The following is a 19,138-nucleotide window of genomic DNA, read 5'->3' on the forward strand; positions in this document are numbered from 1 at the left end:
AACAGAAGACTGAATGGAACTGATTTACACTTAGGGATCAGGAAAAAGATGTTTGCGCTATGACCTGTAAAAAGATATTTGGGTTAAAACCTCAGAGATGAATCATCATTCATGGGGGAAACTAGGGCATTAGAGCATTTCAGACAAGGAAACAGCATGTGCGAAGGCTCTCAAGCAAGGAAAGTTTGGTGCACTCCAGGACCTAGAAGAAGTGTGGTTGGTGTGTAGCTAGTAGAGGAGAGGGTGGGAAAGATGAGATTGATGAGAGAAGGAGAGACTAGCACCTAGCATGATACTAAGGAGTTGTTATCTTATACTAAGCAAGTTCCTAATAAGAATATTTCATTAACTCCTCAAAACACCTTTTGAGATGAATACAACAACTATTATCTTTACAGATAAGAAAACTGAGACTCTGAGAGACAAAGTAATTTGCCCAACATCACACAGCTAGTGAAAGTATAGATAATATTAGAAAACAGACATCAAACATCCAAGTTTAAGCTCTTAAAAAATTACACTAAATCATCTCCTTATATTGCCAGAGGTCCCTATGCAAATAACCATTATAACATTTACCATCAGCACTTACATCCCCTAATAGCACTGCATTTTAATTAAGTATTTATCTTTATCTTCTGTAGACTGAAAGCTCCTTGAGAGTAAGAATCAGATCTTTTTTGACACACTGCCTTGAACATAGTAGGGCCATGGTCTTATTGCATGAATAAACACTCAGATATACAAAGTAGGAAAGACTGAGCTAATCAACCCCATGACTCTAAGACTTATCCTTTAAAAAAATGTTTGGGTGGGTACAAAGATGATAGTCTAAGTTAGGAAAGGATTTTTAGTCAATCTGTTATGAATATCAATAAAATATTAGATAAATTTAATCTGTTCTTTGTTTTCTTTGGAAAGGGCATGGGGAACAATGTTCTCACCCTGATGAATAGTAGATTTGAGAAATGTGATATGAATTCAAGGCATCTTAACAAGGAGCCAACATGTTTTAAAGTCATTTTTACTGTTATCCCTTCAGGGTACTTTTTTACCTCCACAGAAATAGTCTGTCCATGATGGCTTCAACAAATGTTATAAAATAAAACTCAAGTGGGCCAGGCTCAGTGGCTCAGCCTGTCATCCCAGGACTTTGGGAGGCTGAGGCTGGTGGATTGCCTGAGCCTGAGGGTTCGAGACCAGCCTGGGCAACTTGGCGAGACCTTGTCTCTACAATTAAAAAAAAAATTAGCTGGGCTCGGTGGCTCAACCTGTAATCCCGCACCTTTGGGAGGCTGAGGTGAGTGAATTGCCTGAGCCCACGGGTTCAAGACCCGCCTGGGCAGTGAGACCTCATCTCTACCATAAATTAAAAAAAAAAAAAAAAAAATCAGCCGGGCGTGGTAGCGCATGCCTATAATTCCAGCTACTTGGAAAGCTGAGGCAGAAAGATCGCTGGAGCCCAGCAGGTCAAGGCTGCGGTGGCCGGGAGCAGCCACTGCACTCCAGTCTGGGCGACAGAGTGAGACTCCAACTCAAAAAAAAAAAAAAAAAAAATTAACTGACATGGTAGCGCACACCTGTTGTTCTGGTTACTTGGAAGGTTGAGGTGGAAGGATCGCTGGAGCCCAGCCGGTCGACGATGGGGTAACCATGACCGTAAGCGTGCCACTGCACTCCAACCTAGGTGACAGAATGAGACTCCAACTCAAAAAAAAAGCAAACCAAACAAACAAAAAAACCCTCAAGTTGTACTTTGCACAAGCTAGATTTTTCTAGCACTATAGATAACTAAATAAATAAACATAACCAAAATGTCATTTAGTGGAGCCATGCTAAATACTCTCTAGAAGATTATTCATCCATTTATTTGGTTAATAAATTAAATTAAATTTTTATTGCATGCTTACTATGTGCCAGGCATTCTTAGTCTCAATCAAAGGTAACACGGAGTTGACATACTCAAAGATTCATGCTATCCTTGATCAACGAATTTTATTAAGCTGCTAGAACTAATCAATATGATACTCATTTGTCAAGTCATGGTGACCTATGACAAAATGGGCTCAGAGAATGGAAAAATTCCAGCAAAATTCTGCCATAAGTAACTTTCTATGGTCCTCAGCCAATGTCTCAGGAGATTTTCTTCTAAGACTTCAAACTTGCCTCTGTGGTGCTTTTCTGTTTGTTTTCCCCAGTGGCCCTATAAGTAGGGGGTGTTGAAAAAAGCCCAAATCTGCCGGGCTCGGTGGCTCAGCCTGTAATCCCGCGCCTTTGGGAGGCTGAGGTGAGTGGATTGACTGAGCCCGCGGGTTCGAGACCCGCCTGGGCAGTGAGACCTCATCTCTACAATAAACCAAAAAATTAGCTGGGCGTAGTAGTGCACGCCTGTAGTTCCAGCTACTCAGAAGGCTGAGGCGGAAGGATCATCGGAGCCCAGCAGGTCGAGGTTGCGGTGGCCGGGAGCGGCCACTGCACTCCAGTCTGGGTGACAGAGTGAGACTCCAACTCAAAAAAAAAAAAAAAAAAAAAGAAAAAAGCCCAAATCCAAGAAGGCAGTGAGGGTGGAAAATTCATTTTATTACATGTCATGAAATATAAAGATATAGATTCATTACTCAAGTCAACTTGGTACAAATTATCACAAGGCATTATATTTTCCTTCTATTCCTAACCTCTTCTGTATTGTCCCAAAAATGAATGAATTGGGTAGTTCTTGGGTAGTTCTCTCTCTCTCTCTCTCTCTCTCTCTCTCTCTCTCTCTCTCTCTCTTTCTCTCTCTCTCTCTCCCTATTGTCTGTGAGGAGGCCAGAAGGCCAGGCCACCTCTTTGCAGTTACTGCTTATGTTGACCTCAAGGTAAGGTCGCACCACCCCTCAAAGAGCTTCCTAACTTCTTGAGCTAAAGTGCCCTTCAGATCCTCCAGAACTCTACTTCCAGATGACTTCTTTTCCTAGATCATTTCTGTCTACCAAGGCATACCTCCTTACATACCTATTCTTTAGTCATATTTCTAGGTGATTTACCCCTGCTCTGCTGTTGTACTTCTTTTTGAATCCTGTTTAGTTACTCCAATACAAAAAAATTATTTTCTTTGTTTGACAATTTTTTTCTATCCCAAATCCCAGTCACCAATTCCCTGTGTTAATGTTAAAATCATATTTACATGCCTGACCTCTACATGTACTAAGATCCCATGTCTACATGTGATAATAATATCACGTTTCTTTATAATAAAACGTGTGTATGCATATATATACTAGACAGTGCATACATACAGTAACCTCTTCAATAAATTGGAGAATGTTTGACTTCTTCATCTGACCTTGAAAAACACGTGACAGAAACTGCCAATTACCTACTCATTCCATATACTTGGGGAAATATGCCCAAAGATAAAATCAATCTTTCCCAACCTTTCCTGTAAACAGAAGTGTTAACAATTTGAAAGCAGGAGTACCTACATACCATTGGACAGCATTTCCAGAAGAGGATGTTTTTAACTTCTGTTTCTTCTTGTCTCATCTTCCTTCCTGCTACTTAGCCACCTGAAGCACAGATGGTATGACTGAGCAGACATCCTGTGACCTTGAGAGTGTAAATCATCTACTAGGATTTTGGCAAAGCAGAAAGACAGGAAGAATGTGAGCCTGGTAACTTCATGAGACAACCACAAAGGCCCTGGACTGCCTTTATGTCAAGGACTACATTTATTTAAGTCAATGTAGTCAAGGTTTAAGTGAAATTCCTAACTGACTCTGTGTGGGTATGTGTGGGTGTGTCTGTGTGTGTGTAAGACATTCCTAACTGATATGTATATGGGTATTGTCTGTTTATATGCACATATACACATATTTATTAGTTATATGGTCTAAGCACTATATTATAAGTATTACATGAAAATATCAGTATGAAACATTTAGCACAGAATATGACACAGAGCATGCAGTCTATAAACATTAACCATTATTTCCTTTAATCTTCTCAAGAACCACAGTAGGCATGTAGTATCATCCACATGTTACATGAGAGGAAATGAAGTCTTAAGGGGGGTAAGTACTAAGGCTACAACCATGCAGTTAGCAAATGGCAGAGTCAAGATTTGAACCCAAGTCTACCTGATTTCAGAACTCAAGGTCTTATAGGCAAGGTACCTTGCCTCATCCAGCATGATATAGAATCCTGATGAAAATAAGCAAGCCACACAGTCATTCTGTTTGCCAAAAAGGAGAAATTCTGTAACATGGAGTCAGAAGAGAACATGAGGATTCTCATGGCAAAGTCCCAGATCTGGCACTTGCTGGATTTGTCATTTGGACAAGTCATCTCTGCTTCCTAGGATACGTATTCTTTTATATTTTCAGTGAAGAGATTGACAGAATTATACCAATGGTTTTTCCCAACTCTAAAATGTCATCGATTGTCTATTGAAACAGTACAGAAAGACAAAAAATAACTGCAATGTGGATGCTATATTTTGGTCTCTACACAATTCCTTTTATCTGGCTCATTTTGTATTCCCCTTTTGTCTTGTTCTATGTAGACAGTTTTTGCAGACCCTGATGAGCATTTAGAAAGGATGGTCCACATTAGTACACAGTAGGAATAAGTATTGTGGGGACTAAAGGAAATACTATGTAGAGAAGCAAGAGGAAGAAAGGGAGAAGAAGAAGGTAGAAAGGTCTTCACTTTTAGGAAGTGCAGTAAAAAAAGAACCACCAGATTGCCACAGATTTCCTCAGTGCTTCTGTGTCTTGAATCTTGTCCCAATGTCTTCTTCATTACTTTTGTACTATCCCAAGGCATATACCAAATGGATGAACCCTCCACTGCAATAGAGCAGATGGAATTTCAAATTAGAAAGGGCTAGATCTGTTCCAACCCTGCCACTGCTAGCTCGGCGACCTTAGACTTTGCCCATCTGTTTGCTACATGTCTTCAAGTGAGTTATTCAATCTCAGTTCCTCACTTACAACTTGAGGTTAGCAATAGCCCTCACCCCTAATGACTGCTGTCTGGATTAAGAGATGGAGTATGTAGAAGCTTAGAGGAGGGCCAGGTGCACAGTGGAGTCTATATAAAAGTTTAGCTATTAATATATGAGCATACGTCCTACTTGGGTGTTGAGCAACTCTACAAATTCAAGGTTTAAAGAGTGTATTATTGCTGTCGTATTTTATGTGGCCAGAGGAGTCTTTGCTAACATTGCATAAATATCCCTTGCTGAATTAGCTGAAACTTCTGAGCTGGGCATCAGAGGTTCCAAGATTTGTAGGGTCTAGTCTGGTAGTAGTTTTGTGGTTTTCTTTTTAATGGTTATTTTAGTAGTAGCTTGTTGTTTGCTTAGTTCTGAAAAGTAAGCTCCACTCAAAGACTAAGACTGTTAAACCATTTGAATTTATTTTAATATGATTTGTAGGAAGACATGAATTGGGAATTTGTCAAAGAAACTTGCAGTCTGGGTAGGGGCACTTCTCCTGGAAAGCATTAGACAAGAGCCAGATAAGCCAGCAGGCCTCCAGTTCAAATTATAACTTTTTTCCTCTTATGTAACCTTTAACTATCTAAATATTTGGATTAGATACATCAGGATTGTCATAAGCACAAAACATTGATCTATTGTGCTAAACAGGGAGAATTGTTTCCATTCCTGTATGTGCCATATTACATAATTTAAATGTAATTAAAGGTAAAGTTTTAGAAACTAGCCCTTTTAAAAAGGAATCTACAGGGTGTTTTCTCTTGATGGGCTACTGGGCAGCTGTTAGTTTCAAATAAACTCAACACTAGATTTGCAACAGATGTTCCTAAAACAGAACAAAGGAAAGAATTGCTGAATTCCTTACAAAGAAAAATAAAACCTGAAATAATAATTGAGACCTATTAAGGCAATCGTTAACATGAGGAATGAAGCTAAGCACGTTACAAAGAATAATCCAAATGTTTCTCAGCTACAGGGCAAGAGAAAGATCTCTTTGGTCAGTTTTATTTTTCTTTATTCATCCATTCAACAAATATTTATTTCTGATTTTCATTTGGCATTATTTCAATTTGTTGCCATCTTCTTAAATTATATATGAGGCAATGTTAAAACTACAGCTTTTCTGCATTATTGCTTACTATTAAATAAAATTTCAGTATGCCAGGGAATCATCATTACAGAATTTCATAGATCAACAGCCACAATTTCTTTAAGATTTTCTTAAATCTATTAGTGAACTTTTTTGTTTAACATTTCATCTTTAATTTAATAGCAAAATCTCAAAATAACTAGGTGTCTATAGGTAGAAGAGACCGAGCTATCTCTTTTATTTTATTCAACTGTATTTCAATTTCTTATTTACTTATCTTTAACCTCCACCAGATTTTAAACCACGATAGTCCAGTGACCTAGTTTGTCCTTTCAACAATGTCATCCCAGATCCTAATATAATAACTGGTACATAGGGGACACTTAAAAGAAGAAATGTTGTTGAACATTATAGTGGAACATGGATAGACATAAAGGCAGGAAATAAAGTCATTTTTTTCATTGCTCATTTACTATGTGACAGATACTAGTTGGATACAAATGATGGAAAGAGCTCTAAGGATTACAGTTGACTTAATTTAGTTAAGTCCATATCTGGTGTAGTTCCCAATTCATTTATCCTAAACACAAAAAGGACACAATCTACTCTTACCTTGCCACCTGTCTCTAAAACAAAACCTAAAACTGAATTCACTAAGTAAATATATAAAAAGACCTAGATGTAACTAATCACCTATTGCTAATGTAACAAAACTAAAATTGATCTCTATTAAAAATATCTAAATAAATGAGTGTGGGACCACAGAGTTAGTCACCACAAATAATTCAGTGAGATGCAGCATGGGGATTTAAGACAGTGACTGAGGCCTGAATCCTTCACTTATCACCTGGAAGCCATAAGCAACTTGAGTAAACAATATAAAACAGAGACAATCATGGTTCCTATTTCACAGGATTGTTGAGAATATTAAATGGCTTAAATATATAAAATGCTTAAAGCCTTGCCTGGCAGATAGTAGGCACTGATATGTGTTTGCTGTCATTACCAATTTCATTGCTATTACTTCTGTATCTTAACTGGTCCTTTCAACTATTCAGATCATGCCTCATTCTACCTCAAGTCCTAACGGTGGTATACCAACTCATGTTTCACCATGAAACTCTCTTCCAAGTTCTTTCATGAGGCCAGGTCTATCAAATAAGACTACTGGAAGAACAAGTAGAAGAGGTCTGACTTTCTATTGCTCTTTCAGAGGAGGACCAGGTCTCATCACTTATGTCCACAAGAACCACTAAAATATCCCAGCTATTTGAAGTTACTATAGGGAGTAAAGTGGGGGTGGGGAATAGAGATGGTGCTGCAGAAAGTATAGAAGACAATCTAACAGAATTCTATTTGTTTTCTAATAATACCAGTAAACTGATTGCAGTACCTGGCTCATTAATTGCAAAGAGTGCTTTATGGGTAGAGTGTGAGATCGATCTGAAAACAATGAAATAAAATCATATTCACTTATTCCATTTCTTTTACATTTCCAGAAAAACGTGCACTTTGAAAAGTATAATGAACAAGTATTTTGAAAAGGCTTTAAATCATATATCCTAAATGTTAAATAAAATATATAAAAACTGATTTTAAATGCATTTGGGGTGGAATAAATAAAAATAAGAAAAATTTTCAAGGTCCCACACCCAAATAAGAAGAAAGAAAAAAAGAAGGTAAGGATACCTGAGACACAATGCCATACCACATGGAAGACCCACCAATTATGAAAAGGCATCTCAGGATTAATGAATGTGAAGAATCACTAGAATGCTTTCAAACGTTTTTTTCTCTGCAGATCTCCCAATATTTATTGCATCATCTAATACTCTGAAAATTTAAAATAATATGTGTTGTGTAGATTAGCTGTTTGTAAAAGTTTAATGAAATGCTCAAAGAGTGAAGATGGTGCCTACAAGTGTGGTTAATGACATACCACCAAGATCATTTAGATGTTAAGAACTCAGAATTCTTGGGAGCTTGTTCCTGCCAAGGAATGTGGGTGCAGCATTTGGAACTGCCAGATTATGCAGCTGAAAGGAAAATTTATAGATTAAAGGTGAAAGGTCCAAGGTTGACTTGTAGGTTGGTGAGACAGTATTTCCATAACACAATGTTGTGACATTTTCTCTATCAGACTCAGAAATGTTTAGAGATGATCAAATGCAAGCTACTTCAGGCTCCCCCTTATTTTTTGCCTCTTAATAAAGTAAAATGTTCATGCAATCTACATACTTCTATATATTTTAGCACTGTACACAACTTCACAAACTCTATTGTTCTTTCCATTTTATTTTTATTATTTTTAGTATAGCAATATGCTATGTGAAGGTAGGGTCATTTCTTATTTCTCTTTGTATCCTTTTGGATCTAACATACTGATTTGCACATGACAGATATTCAAAATGAGTTATTGAACTAGAAAATGACATTAAAAACGCTCTCCCTGAAATCGCAGTTTGAGTCAACATTCACCTTTAATCTATAAATTTTCCTTACTATCTAGCCACAGTTACCTCTTGCTTTCTAAGTCATAGCACTTCTAGATTGCAATGTGACAGTGGATGCATTAAATTATATCTCAAGACAGAAAGTAAAATATGAATAGCCAATAAAATTTCAAAAGTTTAGTGAGGCACAATGAGCCCAATTCAAGAGTGAGACTGAGCAAGTTAAAGGCCTTGTTGGGAGCAAAGCATTCATTTATATACCAAACTCTGGCCAAGGTAATTACCTCTTCTGGACAAGCACTCTATTCCCCAGAGGCTACTTTACTCACCCTGGCTTGACTCAACTTTGGATAAATTCCAATATAAATAATATCCCCCCCCAAAAAAATCAGGCAGAGGGAAGCATCTCAATCATTTTAGAATAAAGTGGTCTGACTCTCAGGTTTATGTCTCTTTATTCTTGCTGATCAGCACACAGCACACTGATCTCTGCATTACTCATAAGTGTGTTACTCAGGTGTAACTGAAGACAGACCATACTACTATTTCCTTACCGCTTTCTGAGTTACCTGCCAAGTTACCTTCTGAGTTCTTTCTTCTGGAAAGTCCCAAATGTCCTCATTTAATGTGTTGATGACATCACACTTCAGGGTGGTATAGCTGGTGGGACATTAAATAAATTATACTTTATAAGGTGCCTAATATGCTAATACTGGGAGGGCTAAGTTGAGCTCTTGAACTTGCCATCCAAGTTCCTGTCTGGATCTCAGAAATAAACCAAGAACCTTAAAGAAAATCCCTTCTTATCCAAGATATTTCAGTATTGTTCTTTAATCAAAAAGAAAACGATTAGACTATAAAGTTAATATTTATTGTGTGTAGACCACACACAAAGATACACATATAATCTTACTTTCTATAAGATTAGTGGAAAAGGAGAAATTCCCATTTCTGAATTTAGAGAGATGAGATTGAGGTCTTCTATATTCAATCAGAAGGTTCCAAATGTCATTGTTGCATGTCTTTGTTCATTCAGGGTGCTGTAACAAAGTTTCTTAAACTGGGTAGCTATAAACAATAAAAATTAATTCCTCACAATTCTGGAGGCAGGAAATTCCAAGAACAAGACCCTGGAAAATTAGGAGAGTGCCTGCTTTCTGACTCATAGATGGCAGCTTCTAACTGTGTCCTCATATGGTGGAAGGAGCATGGCAGCCTCTCCAGGACTTCTTTTATATAGGCACAAATCCCATTCATAAGGGCTCTATTCTCATGATCTAATCAACTCCAAAACACCCCACCTCATAACAGCATCACATTGATAATCAAGTTTCCATATATGAGTTTTGGGGGGCAAAAAACATTCAGACCCTAGCACTGAATAAACTATAGAAGTATTAAGTAATTCTAATCATTTGATACAAAAAACTTCAGTTTAACATCATGAGTGATTTTGTGTGGCTATCATGTACATTCTCATATCCTACGATGAGGAGAGTATTTCACGTCTGTGGTATTCTTTCAAAAAAAACCTATAACCGCAATCTAATCATGAGAAAATCACCAGAAAAATATAGATTTGGGGACAATTTACAAGATAAGTGGCCAGTACTCCTCAAGGTCATGAAAAAGAAAGATAGGAGATAGACACAGCTCAAAGGAGACTAGAGAAACATGACAACTGAATGCAACGTAGTATGCCGACTTGAATCCTGGAAAGAAGAGAGAACATCAGTGGAAACATTGGTAAAATCCAAATAAAATTTGGAGTTTAGTAACTTAAGAAGCTCACAATGACCTTTAGCTGGGACTGCCCCAAAACAATCAGAAATAAACAAGATAAGCACACATGTAAAAAAATTATTAAGGGAAGGAACACAATACTCCCTTTTATAACCTCCACTTTGGTGATCACTTTTAGTTATCACGAGAAGCTTAGATATTTTACCTATTTTCTCAAAATTCATTCACTTAGCAAAATAAATAATACCTGCCATGAGCCAGGCCTTCCTCTAGGTGCTAGGGGTATAATCATTAAGCAAGAAAAACCAGGTACCCCTCTCATCTATAACCTATCTCCTTTTTGGAGATAATCTCTTAGTTTTTTTTATTAGTACAAACAGGAATGCTGTTTGTCATGCTTGAGCTGCCATACAAAGTACCATAGACTGGGTGATTTCAACAACAGAAATTAATTTTCTCACAGTTCTGGAAACTGGGAAGTTCAAGATCAAAGTTTTGGCCAATTTGGTTTTTGGTGAGAGCTCTCTTCCTTGTTTGCAGACAACCACCTTCTTTCTATGTCCTTATATGGCCTTTCCTTAATGCATATGCACAGAGACAATGAGAGAGTCAGCTCTCTGGAGTCTCCACTTATAAGGACACTAATCCTATCAGATCAGAGCCTCATCCTTATGACTTTAATTAATTCCTTACTCTGCATACAGCCACACTGGGGGATAGGACTTCAACATATGAATTTGGTGGGTGCGGATGACCACATACATTCAGCCCATAACAAATACAAAAGAAAAAAATTATGAACTGTTGAACAATCCAAACCTAGGGCTGAGTAAGACTTGGTTAACTCAACAAACAGAAGGCAGGAAATTTTAGATTTTGTCTTCTTTCTGGGTTTTTTATATACTCTGGAGAGTGTTGAGAAGTATAGCAAAGTCTGCCTTTCACACAATTTATGGAAACTTCTGCGTCTGCTATAAGCTAGAGCCAGATAGCACAGAATTGTACAAAAATAGAAGGATACAAGTCACCTGAGCATTTTTGTGCTCAAAAATAATATGAAGTTGAAATTCTCTTCTAATTTGAGGTTTGTTTCAATTGCCTCACTTTAAGCTACACACATATTCTATTTCTCATAATTTAATTCTTTCTAATGCTGATTTCATTCACTGAGAGGAGAGAGAGGGAAGGAACTTAAATCTGGGAAGGGCAAATGTAACATAGATGTGACTTATAAAGGGCTTTGGACATAACCAAATCCATGTAAAAATGAAAAGAAAAAAGACAAAAATAAACATGAGAAAATGGAAAGCTTATCTCTGAACCTATAATGTTCCCAAGCTGAAGTTGACAATATTGCCAGAAGGTTTTATCATGAAGATATGAAATGGTTTGTAGACTGGCTATGATAGTGACCAGCATTCATGCTGCATTTGTTCTAAGGTACCTTTGTATTTTCTGATAAATAGTTTTAATTTATAATTAATTTGATAAATAATTTTAATGTGAATTAGTGCTATAATCATAATCATCTCAACTAGCACTTTTTAAAATATATAAAAGCTCTGTTTATTGGGGCCGGATTGCCATTTAGCTCCTTCTTCCACACTACTCTCCTTTATCCCTGTCAAAGAGGCAGGCTCAGCTCCCAGACAGCAAATTGTGGCAGTTATTTTTTTTTTCCAGTAGCATCTGGTGTTTTGGCAGAGAACTCACTGGGATAATCTTAAATATGGTTAGTTTAATTTCCCAAATCTTTTTTTGTTGTTGTTCCGTTCAAACACTGAAAGAAGCTAAACTCATTATTTTCAGAACTGGGTAGAGAAATGCTCAAGAAGCATTTTTAAAGATAAGGTAGCCTTAAACTCAGGGGGAAAAAAGTCATTCTGGAAAATAGTTAAGAAGGAAGCTATAGCAGTAATCCCTTTTTTTAAAAAAAAATGATTTTCCTAGAAGCACATGAACATTAATTCTACCTTTCTCCCTCCCTCTCTCTCTCTCTCTCTCTCTCTTCTCTCTCTCTCTCTCTCAATCTCTCTCTCATTTTCTCTGAGAGCCAAGAGCCATAGCAAAATCAATATTAATTTACTTTGACTTTTCCAGAATAGAATAAAGACTTCCTCTTTTCTGAAATAATTCCAAATCTCATGATCAAACTCACAACTTCAAAATAATAAACCCCCAGGTATCCCAGGGGTTAGCATAAGTAACACAGTAGGCAAGGCTCAATTTAGGAGCAAACATAGATCTCTAACATATTTTTTAAAAGCACATTAAAGGCAGCTTTTTTAAGGCCTTTGGGAGTCTGATCTTTAAAAAGATAAGCACAGAAGACTTTTATGCAACATAATTGCATGAGTAAAATTGTATGTTCAGAAGATTAATCTGGTTGCAGTGTGGAGAAACATTGGAAAGAAACAGACTTGGGGCAGCAACCAACTCAAAGAGCCGAGAGGGGATTCTGAAGACAGCCTAGTGGAGAAGCTACAACAACAGAAGATGGGAGGGTGAGCAAGAATGAGTTTAAAATAGAGGAAGTAGGTATTTCCAAGCTAGGTTGTCTTCTGCCTTCTATTCATGGACTCCGCGTGGGGAAGGTATAGTCACCATGGGCTCCACCCATCTTCTCCCACAAGAAACACCATGCTGCCCTGAGAACATCGCTACACACTCTACCTCCTCTACACAGTCCTCTTTCGTTTTTAGGTTACTTGTTTTAAAAAATAATACTTTCCCTAATCCACTTTATTCTTTTTGTTTTTTTTGTTTTTTTTTTGAGTTGGAGTCTCACTCTGTCACCCAGACCGCAGCCTCGACCCCCTGGGCTCCGGCAATCCTTCCGCCTCAGCCTTCCGTGTAGCCGGAATTACAGGCGCGCGCTACCACGCCCGGTTGATTTTTCTGATTTGTTGTAGAGATGTGGTCTCGCTGTCCAGGCGGGTCTCGAACCCGCGGGCTCTGTCAATCCACTCACCTCAGCCTCCCAAAGGCGCGGGATTACAGGCTGAGCCACCGAGCCCGGCTCCACTTTATTCTTATGGTATTAACTTAATTTTTATTTTCTCTCTGTTGCCTTTTTAGTTCCTGTTCCAAATGCTTAATCCCAAGGAATGGTCTGTTTTTAGCTTTTCATCTCATAGGTTTTAGCCTTTTAGCCTAAACCATTATAGTTTATACTCGTGTTTTAACCTTTTATCTCATTGGCTTATAGTATTTTATCTTTTATTTTTAAATCTCATTCGTTTTGTATTTTTAAATTCTTAACCTTTTACCTTCATGGAGATTTTAAATATCTTATTTTAGCTTCCATGCCATTCCCTTTTTTAGCCTACCTTATTCTTTCTTTTTAAATGTTAACTTCTACTTAACTAACTGTGCCTTTTAAAAAATTTTTTCCTCATTTTTTTCCTCTTTTATATGAGAGGGAACCCAAAAAAACCCCATAATTTATTTACAAAAGATTGTGTATTTATACTTACATGTCTAAACTTGTCACCTTCAAAGTGCTCTCCATTTGATACAATACACCTATTTTTCCACTGCTCAAAACAGTTTTTGAACTTGACAATTTTGATGCCTTTCTGTGCTTCTGCCTTTTTGTTTTACCTCTTCCACATCAGCAAAACGCTTCCCTTTGAGGACTTTTCATCCAGGGAAACAAAAAAAGTCACTTGGGGTAAGATCAGGTGAATAGGGAGAGTAGGGCATGGGAGTCATGCAGTTTTGGTCAAACTCTGCTGAATGCTCAGTGCAATGTGGGCAAGTTGTTCATGAAATGGGCAAACATGTTGAAAGAATCTCCAAAAACAAAAAAAATTCTTTGAAGCCGAATGCAGCCTCTCACAAAAACACTTGCTGGTCCACTGATGCCGACAGGTTCCTAGAACACTTACCTATCCAGGCAAGCCTGTACGAGGGACCCACCCTCCAAAAAATATTTTTAGTTTTTCTGGGGTCCCCACTCATATTGCTTCCTGGCTTTAGCATAGTTGTATAATGAACATCAAGGGATGGTAGCATGGAAAGGACCCAAACCACCGTCATCGGGGAAGTTTGAGCACTCCTTGCTCACCCAAACCTACATGCTCTAATCAACCTTCCACAACCCCAGCCATCAAAACGCTGCCGTTCTGGTGTCCCTAATAGATCTTCTAACCTTTGTAAGAGTGTATTTAAAACATAAAAATAAATAAATACCTTCATTAATGAAATGAGAAACTGTATTTTCAAATATGTTACCTGTGACACATATAGCTTGTTAATTTTTAGCAAATTAGTTCTCCAACACCTCTGAGACAAGCCTTGTGAGAAGCCAGGTGATACTGAAATTCCTCATGGAAGAAAGCAGCTGGCCAGGCTGTTTGCACCACTTTCAAACTTATCCTCTTTAATATACTTATGTCCAGGTTGGTCTTCTCCTTTCTCAGCAGATTCATAAAGTACCCTTCTTTCCTTATTTTAAAAGGTAAGGATAAGCTGGCCAAAGTGGAAGTTATCATAAATAAGACTTCCAAAAACATGAATCGGATGTTCTCCTGTTGGCTGCTTTTTTTTTGTCATGAATCACATTGGGAAACCTAAGGACAGGAGGAAGACCATTTCTCCTCCACATAATGGGTGTTAGCTTCCCTCAAAAACTTTTAGGGACACAGCTGAGACTGGTTTCTCTAATCATTTTCCTACCTTCTTAAGAAAGAAAGGTTGAGTCTCTGAGTCTCTAAATCATATGGCTAAATCATAACAGCTGCAACTCTGCCACATGCTATTCTATCATCCCATATAAAGCCTACTGGGTCCTTATCCAAGATCTTGTTATGTGGCACTTTCTTCTGAAAACCAATCACACCCCATTGTTTTACAAATAGATTACTTAAATTCCTTTCCTGATTTAAGTAGTACCATGTCCTCCAGTCTCTTCTACTTGCAGGACAGGAGTTATCCTCTTGGAAATGTCACTAGAGAATTTTTTTTTTTTTTTTTTTTTTTTTGCTGAGCACCAAGTCCCAACCTACCACGATGACCTGGTTAAAAACAACAACAACAATAAAAACTCAACCCTAGGCCAGGCTCGATGGCTCAGTCTGAAATCCCAGCATTTTGGGAGGCTGAGGCAAGTGGATTGCCTGAGCCTGCGGTTTCAAGACCAGGCCGGGCATCTTGGCAAGACCTCGTTTCTACAATAAATCAAAAATTAGCTGAGTGTGGTAATACTTGCCTGTTGTTCCGGCTACTTGGAAAACTGAGGTGGAAAGATCGCCTAAGCCCAGCAGGTCGATGCTGGGGTGACCAGGAGCGTACCACTCCAGCCTGGGCAACAGAGTGAGACTCCAACTCAAAAAAAAAAAAAAAATTCTACTGCTGCAGGATCTGGCTAGATGTTCTGCTTCAAACAAGATACTTCTTATTAAGTACAACCTTAAAGTTTCATGGATATAATTTCTTAAAGCTACTGGAGCAGATGTTCCCCCTTAAACAAAAGAAGATACCAAGGACAAACTACACAGAATTTAAGAAGTAGGGAACTCAACCCAGGAGAATAGTTAAAGACCCCCAGGATGATGGTCCAGTGGAGATTTTATGACAACAACTAGGGAGCAGGCCCAGAGAGCAAGAGGCTCAGAACAGAACAAAAGAGGGTTCCAGGAGGGACATCTTCAAAAAATGAGAAGCTGATAGAAGTTCCTGATGTATTTGGATGTATTGAGAGAATACTGACAAAGATTTTTGGGAAAAATTAGCAATCAACACTTGAGAAAGGAAGCAAGTAACAAGTATAATACACAGAAAGAACAAAAATGCTTTACAAAAAAGTAAGTTTACCATAGAATTCTATGTGACTAATCCCTGAGTTGTATTTACATGATCATAATCATGGAAATCCTGAATATTAATCTAACCAAAAATAATGATATATCATAGCAGGAATGTAACAGATAATACCAATAAATGGCAGTATAACCATGTTATTTGGAAACACCAAAAGAAACAATTAATGTAATTTAAAATAGTTGTCTCTGTGGAATAAGAATCTAATTTGTGATGTAGAAAGGGAAAGAAGACTGCTATGTTTGTTCAAAATGAGATAATATTGGCAAAGTATTTAGCAGAGAGTCTGACACATGAGAAGAGCAATCTTCATGTAAGTGAATGAATGAACAAATGAATGAATGAAGAAAATTTTATAATTGGCAGAATTATATGTCTTTTTAATTTAAGAATATCCATATATGCACATATAAAATTTTGACTTAACCAAGAAGTTAATCTTACAAGAAATAAATTACATAGAAATAAATAGAATATGATAATAATGCATTAAAGTTATTACACCATGTTTTCCATGATTTGAAAACATCCTACCTTTGTAGTATCATCTTCAGTTACCTTATTCCCCTTCCTCTACAAAATACCTACTCTTCTAACATCCCTCGTATCTTAACATTTATCCGCTCAGCCTAGCCTATGCCATCTGGCTGGAATGTTCTCCTCAATCCCTACCCCATTCCCCATTCTGAAGTCCCCCCTCTTGACAAAAACCTGGAAAACTATATACGGAATTTATACAAGTCAAAGATCACTTCAGCCTTGAAGCATTCCCTTTCTTTTCTTTCCCAAGCAGAATTAGTCACTTCATTGATCTTGTTGAATTGTTATTATTTGTATGTGTTTATACCCCCAGTGAATCTAGATACTCTTTATAAGCAGCATCTCCATCATAAGCAACTATTTACACCCAAGGACTACAACAGAGAACATGCAATTTATGTTCCAAATAGTGTTGGATGAATGAACCAGGAAATCTCAATATAGATAAAGTGACAAGAAATACATATAGGATATAACAAGAGATCACCAAGCTAGCCAACAACAACCATCCTTACACAGAACAGTGATGTTTTCCAAAAGAGTCACCTCTATCAAGTTTCTTTTACACACTCCAACAAATTCTGGAATTATAAACATTTTTCTTCATTTTTAGAGACTGACTTTTCTACCTAAGTCTACTGTGGACATATTTTTTTAATATTCACTTTTTTAGAACTTAAAAAAGTATTCATGCAGCAGACTGTTAGTGTGTGTGTGTGTGTGTGTGTGTGTGTGTGTGTGTGTGTGTGTGTGTGTGTGTTCTTTACCTAGTTTTCTAAAAAGTTTCATAAATTGCATCATTGTGCCTAGACTTGAAACTGGCAAAAGAGGTCAAGTGTATATAGTGATAAGTGACTTTCAACCTTTTTTTAAATGAGGCCATCCACATATGGATTGGAATCATATATAAATTTTTCCCTCATCAATTAACAAGGGCAAGACAGTGAGCATTATTCCTCTGTCTATACTAACTTTTCTGATTTTTTATTAGTTGAGGTCAAAATATTTTCTACTTAAATAATCTTCTTTGTCTTAAATTTATAAGTTGTTTCTGATATAAGAAGATATATAAATTCTCTCCTAGCTTCATCTCTCCTTTGCCATTATTTTAATTGGCAGAAGCCAAGACAACTCATACCTTTCACATGTATTGTAGGGATGCACTGCACATCCCAGATTCTCTCTGTACTCCTAATGAGACTGGACTGACTCTTTCACCCTTCATAAAAAAAAGAGATAAGGATCTGAGTGGGAAGTAGGTGAGCATTTTCAAATATTTTAAGTACCTGGGTTGAAACAAATGTCAAGATTGTATTGATTATGAAGAGTTTTGCCTGAGCAGATATAGAAAGTATTTGCAAATTGTCTAATACTATATATTTATGTGACTGAGTCTTGACACTATTTGTTCAGTCAACAAATACTTTTTGAGCAACTTCTGTATCCAGATACTGCGTTAGACAAGATTAGGTTGGAATAAGTAAAATTTACCCTTGTCCCTATGAAATTCACAGTCTAGTGAGAAAGTTAAACATAAAACAGATCAACACAGATGCCTGGGCTAAGAATCATAATAGATGCATTCATGGGGCACTTAGGAGAAGCAGTTAACCCAGTTTTGGAGAATGAAGACATTCTTCCAAATGAGATAATGTTTAAGTTAAGGAATGAAAGATGAGTGGGAAGTTGAAGGTGGGAATGAGGAGGTAGGCGGAAAGTTCTAGAAAAGGAGAACATTATGTTCAAAAACCTGTAGGCAGAAAATGTCACTTTTAGAGAAAATACAAGTAATTCAATATGGCTAAAACACTGGGGGGAGGGTCAATGAGTCAAGCAGGTGGCACATGGGGAAGGGCCTGGGAATGCAGACCCTATTCTGAGGGTGATGGAGAGCCAGGGACAGTTTTATGTAGGACTCATGCAAGATCAGATTTGCTTTTCAGAAAATTCACTCAACTGCTTTGTAGGGAGCAAATGCAGGGGGGAGACAAACACAGAGCCTTTTCTAGATGCCTAGGAAGAAAAAATGGTGCCCATGATGGTGGAGAGGGTGGCTATGAAACTGGAGGAAAAAAGAACAAATTTGCAATACTATTAAGAACGGAGAATTAGCTGGACTTGGTGACCACTGAATATGGAATAATAAAGAACAGGTATTCCAGAATAATTCCCAGGTTGTAGTTTTGAGGTAGGAATCTGGAAAAATTGTTTCCCAAAAGGAAGATCACAAGGCTCGCACTTCACTCTCATCACATGACGGAATGTGGTGTGGTAGATTGGCCAAAACCAGCCAAGACCAATTAAGACCTAGATGGCATTGAAAGCAACTTCTGCTTGTCCTTTTTGCTCATTATATACTAATTATACTGTATTAGCACGCTAGAAGATACTCCCACTAACACCATGACACTTTATAATTAACATGGCAACTCCTGGAAGTTACCCTATATGGTTTAAAAAAGGGAGAAACCTTCAGTTCTGGGAATTCCCAGAAAATCTATGAATAAT

The sequence above is a fragment of the Carlito syrichta genome, unplaced genomic scaffold (assembly GCF_000164805.1).
Source record: "Carlito syrichta isolate Samal-C Ts95f unplaced genomic scaffold, Tarsius_syrichta-2.0.1 Scaffold307107, whole genome shotgun sequence".
NCBI lineage: Eukaryota > Metazoa > Chordata > Mammalia > Primates > Tarsiidae > Carlito > Carlito syrichta.